We start from the raw sequence: 6,378 nt of genomic DNA, 5'->3' as shown, positions 1-6,378 counted from the left end.
TTAAAAATAATTTATAATTTATAAAAGGTTCTTTCCCTGGAAGTAGTGAACCTGGACTTTGGTCCCTATGTAGAACTGCTTATGTTTTTTCCATTGGTAAGTCTTCTAATGGAATGTGTAACCAGTCATCCAGAGCTAAAAGGAAAACCTTCCCCACTTTAGCATTAATGTATGCCTCAGAAATGTTTTGAGATATATAACTTTTACCTGCTAGTGGACTGGAGGAGTCCTATGGGAAATGGGAGTTTTTTGCATGCTCAGGAGTACTTTGTAAGTTCTCTTTAGTTCAACATCCCTGTATCATATAATTTTTGTTACAAAAATTAGGTGATTGCAGCAAGCAGGTTTTACAATTTAAATAAAATAGCAAAAGCAGATTTAGATTATTTCATTCTGAACATGCAAATCACCAGGAAACATGAAAACATTGTTTTCATGTCACAACAGCTGAGCAAGACATTTCTAGCTCAATGCAAGAATACCTAAGCTTCTCCAATTTTTCTTCTCTGGTGATTATTTTTAGGCTTTTCTGTTTCTCCTGGGATTCCCTCTCACCTAGCAGCCATGGTACCACCCCTTCCATGCTTTCCAGCTACTTTCATTCCTGTCCAGTTCCCATCAGAAAATTGCTCCCAAGCTGAGAGCCTGGAATTCTCACAGACGTCTCCCTTGGCAGTGTGCTCTGCTTGGCAAAGCAGATCCCTGGAGTTCATGCCAAATGAGGGAAGCTCAGAAATCTCAGGAGAACATGTGCAGCTTTCAGATTCAGGTGGGCAAAAAGTGTTGGAAAGGAAATCTGAGCCTAAGTCTGTTGTGTAACTCCAGTGAATTTTTGCCTTTGCTAGTGATTCCAACTGATTTTATTGCAGGTCAGAGGAAGGTGCTTTGTTTTTATGGTGGCTTGTAATAAAAGCTTTTAAAGTATTGTAAACTTGACTTTTTTTTTACTTCTCAAATCAGTCATCCTGCCTCTCATACTGAGAGAAGTTGCACCTTGTAGATAAAAACGGAGAAGTCATTAAGTTGGGAAAGCTAAGTTTTATGAAGTAAGGAATATGTTGTATTTAGAGGGAAAAGCACAAGTAGGATGTGGCTATAGCTTCCAAAGGTGTGAGAACATGTTTCTATAGCTAAGAAGGCCTGCTCTCTGTCAGCAATCTTGGTTTTTCTCACACTGATATACAGTTGCATCACTGAGAGTTAAAACAATGTAAGCTGCTACTTGGCATCTTCTCTTGGCTACACTTTGCCAGCCTTGTCTTCTGTGGGAAAACACCAAAGGGTAAGGAAGAACAAAAGAGTGATTTGCAAGAAATCAAAAGTTGATTTCAAAATGGAGGGAAGAGGAACAAAAAGAAGTGGAAATAAACAGCTTAAAAGGGAAGAGAATATAAATGTAATCCAGACATGCATCCTGGATTCCTTTGAACTTCTATACTGAGACCTGACTCTGATACTGTGAGCCACTCCCATAGTACAATTGAAATTTTAATTTCATATTCTTCAAGCTAGCTCAGGACAGGTAATCTCACTGAAAGAGTTTGGTCTCCTTGTCCCTGGAACTACTATTTTCTCATTGCTTTACATTGAACTTGTGTAGCAATGCATCTGAACAGCTTGGGCCACAATGTGCACCAGCCAAACTGTCTGTAGATTGTCTTATCAGACCCTCTGGAATTTCTCAAGGTTGCTGAAACATAAGCTGTTCTAAAAATAAGAAAGAAGAGGCTGAAAAACAAGAAAACGGGACCACAGGAGCCAGACAACAGAGGGCTCTGTTGGCCAGAGTTGGCCTGTAACCAGTCCTGTGCCCCAAGGGGTGTGTACAGAGAATGTGGACAGGATAGGGGCACCAATGAAAAGATGTGTGATTGTGTGAACAGTAGTTTTAGAATGTATAAATCAGTGTGTAATATAAACAATAAATAGCTTCTGCACAATCATATTAGTTCATTAGTCAGAGGTCTTGGACTTCCTCAAACTTGGATCCATTGCCCAGTGAAGTGTACAGTAGAGCTTCAGAAATACTTCTGCCAGTACAAATGAGAAGGATTGGGAGGTAGTCTGTGGATGGATGAACCACTAAATCAGAAAATGACAGAACCACAGAACAGTTAGGGTTGGACCTCCTGCCATGACAGGGTCATTTTAGGCAGGTGACACAGGAGCTCATCCACGTGGGTTTTGAATGTCTCCAGAAAGGGAGATGCCATGACCTCCCTTGGCAGCCTGTTCCAGTGGTCCGCCGTGCTTAGTCTATAGAGGTGTTAAGGTGGAACTTGTGTTTATGTCCATTACTCTCTGTCTTGACTTTGGGCACCCCAGAAAAGAGTGTGGCATGATGCTCTCAGCACCCACCTATGAGATATTTGTATTTATGGATGAGGTTCCCTCTCAGCCTTCTCCCAACTAAACAGGCCCAGCTCCTGCAGTCTCTCCTCACGAGAGAGATGCTCCAGACCCCTCACCACCTTTGTGACCCCCCTGCTGGACCCTTATCTGTTAATCTGACCTTTTGCTCTTAGCACAAGGACATGGTTGTAGTTGCTCATGGATGGAAGCTGAATGATCATTAATCCTTGTTTTTCTTAAACTGTGGAGACCAGAATTGAACATGATACCCCAGATGTGGCCTCACTAGGGCTGAGTAGAGGGGAAGGATCTCCTCCCTCAGCCTGCTGACCACACTGTTCTCAATGCACCCCAGGATCTCACTGCCTTCCTGGCCGCAAGGGCACCTCTGGCTCATGGTCATCCACCAATGACTTGCCATCCACCTGTCATTCCAGGTCCTCCTCAGCAGAGCTGCTCCCTAGGAGATCAGTCCCCACTCTGTGCTGGTACTTGGGGTCATTCCTCACCAGCTGCAGGACCCTGCACTTGTCCTTGTTGAACCTCATTGGGTTTTTCTCTGTCCAGCTCTCCAGCTGATCAAGATCCCACTGAATGGCAGCACAGCCTTCAGGTGGATCAGCCAGTCCCCCCAGATTTGGGTCATCAGCAAACTGCTCAGGGTGCTTCCTACCCCTTCATCCAGGCTGTTGACAAACAGGTTGAATAAGACCAGACAGCAGGAATCTGACAGCAAGAGCACGCTAGGACAGGGGGAGGTATAACTGCTTTTTATTGAAAGCAATGGCAACTTCAACCTGCCTCGTGTGTAAAACTAAGGCTTGAAAGTGCAGAGGCCTTACAATATCAGGGTAATTTCCAGCTGGATCTCATCAGTGCATTGTCTTTGAAATATGCTTCAGCTGAATCTGCACTTGAGTCTGGGTGAGCTGGCCCTTCTCTGGCTGCTGTGATGAGTCTAGGTTTTTATTACTGGAAACACAAACATGAGCATATCGACAGTTTGCTTAACATCCCATATTCTTATTTAAAGGGATAAGCACTGAGCCATTGCTTCAGTCTACAGAGAGCCCCACAAAAAAATTTTCCAGACAAGATGGTAAAAAAAAGAGCAGAAAAGAGAAGAAAGGTGAATTACACAGCTGCTTGGACACATTGCCCTTGCCGCACTGGGAAGGACTAGTTGAAAATAAAAGATCTTGGACACCTCTCCTATTAAAGCATTCTGGAGGTGACATAGCCCCACATGTGAGACCTGTGAGAAGGGACACGTGGGTTCTGCATCTCTTGTTGCTGTCAACCTACTGTGTCACCTCTGCCTCCTCAGCCATATTCTGCTGCAGGGCAGGTGAGAAGGCTGCAGAAACAGCACTGCTTGTCTGCTATGGGACTGGAGATATTTGGGGATATTTGTTGTGTAGCTGAGAAAGACTGAGGGATTAATACAAACTTTTGTATTCCTGTTGTTGGACCAGAAAATCCTTCCAGTGTGTTGCAGAGGACTTCAATAGCACTGGCTGTATTTACAGGATGAAGTGAGTTGTACAGTTCCTGCTACAGCAATAGTGTGTGGTATGAATGATCAAGTAAAGGCTTTTTGCACCAGTTGTCAACCCTAATTTGACCTAAAAAGGCAACTTACCACTAGTTGACACCCAGAAACAAAATTAATTGAAGTAGAAGCTGCCTTCTTGTGATGAACATAGCCAGTAAGCTTCAATAGAAAGATGCAGAGATTTGCAATTTTGTGAAATAGACTAGAAAACACCTGGTTAGAAACTCTCATGTGCACAAATACTGCTTATTAAACCATTTAATGAACTGGCTTTCTAGTCACAAAATTACAGACACACAAGTTGTTCAGTACTGTCTAGCAGTGCTTTCACTGCCATGTTCTGTAGTGAACACGTTAAGCAGGCACTACAGGGAGGGAGCACGGATCTTACCATTTATCCTTTTCATGACCCCATCACAAGATTTGAAAATCAGATGCCTCTTTTTTCCCACAGGTTGCATCCTTCCACCTATTTAATTCAATTTTATTCAGTAAAATGTTTTCAAAAATCAAAACCTGTGTATGTTGTTGAAAATACAAAGATTTCTAGTCATTTTAAGATGTTTTACTTTTCACTTATTCATTCTGTAAAGGCTTTGTTTACATTGCCCTTTTTCCTGCTGCTTAGAGAACAGTCAATTCAGAAAAAGGAGTTTCTCTGAAACTTTTTCTGCTGCTAAAGAAGAACAAAGAGAACAACAGAAGGAGATTTGATTATCTCACTTTGGCATAGAGGGGAAGATGAAGGCTGGATATATAGAAGCCAGGTGACAAATTATATTAGTCAGTCAGTGAATCTGAAAACACATTTTCCTTGGTGGTGTACATACCCTTTGTGTTGTATATGCAACACAATGGCTCTTCCCTTTGCTTGAGAGTGGTAGGTGTTCATGGGCAAAAATTGGGCAGGTCTATGGCCTGGCAGCTGATCTACTTCTGTATAATGGGATGCTGGTCTAGCCCATATACATGAACAGTTACAAAACTTGGTTTTGTAACTGTGGTCTTCAAAGCATTGAAGTAAGGCAAAAGTTGGCAGGGAGAGATAAAATCTACTGATATGCCATCACTTCTGCCATGGTTATCAGTTTATGATGGCAACTCATTCATCCATGTCTTGCCTCTGCCTCTTCAGCTGTGCCAAGGCAAATTTTTATATGCCTATATATTGAAAAGGGAGGTGAAGTAATCCTTGTTCAAATTATCTGGAGAGAAATGTAACATTTGACTTGAATCACTTTTCTGATCTGGTTCATCACTACACTGCCAAAGGACACTGTGGGGGTGCTCACAATGGGCAAAAATGGGTGAGCTGGCACTGGTGATGGAAAAAATGCTCAGAGTTGTTATCTGTCCTCAGCTGATGCAGATAGAAGCAGCAGGTGTTTGGCAGGCTGAGCCTTCTGTCAAGTATAAAAAAGGAAGCAGCAAACTCTAGGAAAGCACAGACTGAGAGCAAATGTCGTAAGAACTTTTGTGTGTTAACCATCTGGGAGTTGGAAAAGAAGGAAGACAGGAACCTCCAGAGCAGAAGGCTGGGAAGATGTGGCAGGACCATATGCATGTCTGGGCAAGTGGCCCTGTCCACGTACGCGTTTTTGGATCAGCAGTGAGCTTCTGAAGTCTGTCTCCCAGTCACCCCTACTTGTTATGCTTTGGTTCACATTGTGGTGTTATCATGAGCTGGATGAGACTAAAGCACAGAATGTTCTCCAGCTCTTAATGACATTTTCACTATGGCACCGGGCTACATTTGGTTTGAAGCACGCTTCACTGTAATAAGTATTGTCTAATGTTGAGTCCTCTTTAGCAAGAGTTTTCCCTACAAATCTAATACTGTTAGCTCATGGTGTGATAACAGAGACAGACTGACAAATCAAAAGTTTATCCATGGTACAGTGGTGCTGGGTAGAGATGGGGTGTAGGAAGGACAGGGATGTGCTGCACAACCAGCACTTCTATTAACCCTAGAATTTTTTAATATTTAGTAGAAATTGTTAATAAGTGACTAAATTAAGGCTCAAACACATTTCCTTTGAAATATGTTCATGTATACTGTACTATGCTTCATTTTGAGTCAGGTTTCAATTGGCCCTCTACAAGACTATAGACATTATTTTTATTCTATTCTATCACTCTTCACCATCTTATTCAAGCCACTCTATCAGAGAAATAGTGAGTTCTTTCTGATTGTCATCAACTCTTGTCTGGAGAAAATGACTGAATTTTTTTTTCCTTTTGACTACTTTTTACCTATTCTTAAGGACAGACTGATACCAGCCAAAAAATGTTGCTTGCTGAAAGTATAATTAATGCTTGATCTAGACAGGAAGTTTTAAAGTGAGAATTGGATTCACACAATAGGGAGATTTTACTAAGCTTCACATTTTAAGGAATTGCAGAGACTGTTTACAGTTCTTGACTCCATGTCACCTTCATAAAAATTATCAAAAGAAAACTAACTAGAGAAT

At 41.9% G+C, this 6,378-nt stretch overlaps 1 pseudogene; it reads left to right on the top strand.

The window, feature by feature from the left end:
- Positions 1-564: 564 nt before the first annotated feature.
- The window catches only part of LOC131577677 (centromere protein J-like), a 31,088-nt pseudogene continuing 25,274 nt past the window's right edge, over positions 565-6,378 (top strand).

Source organism: Poecile atricapillus, chromosome 3 (assembly GCF_030490865.1).
Source record: "Poecile atricapillus isolate bPoeAtr1 chromosome 3, bPoeAtr1.hap1, whole genome shotgun sequence".
Taxonomy (NCBI): domain Eukaryota; kingdom Metazoa; phylum Chordata; class Aves; order Passeriformes; family Paridae; genus Poecile; species Poecile atricapillus.
Note: the sequence above shows the minus strand (reverse complement) of the source record. Positions and strands in the feature narration are given on the sequence as shown.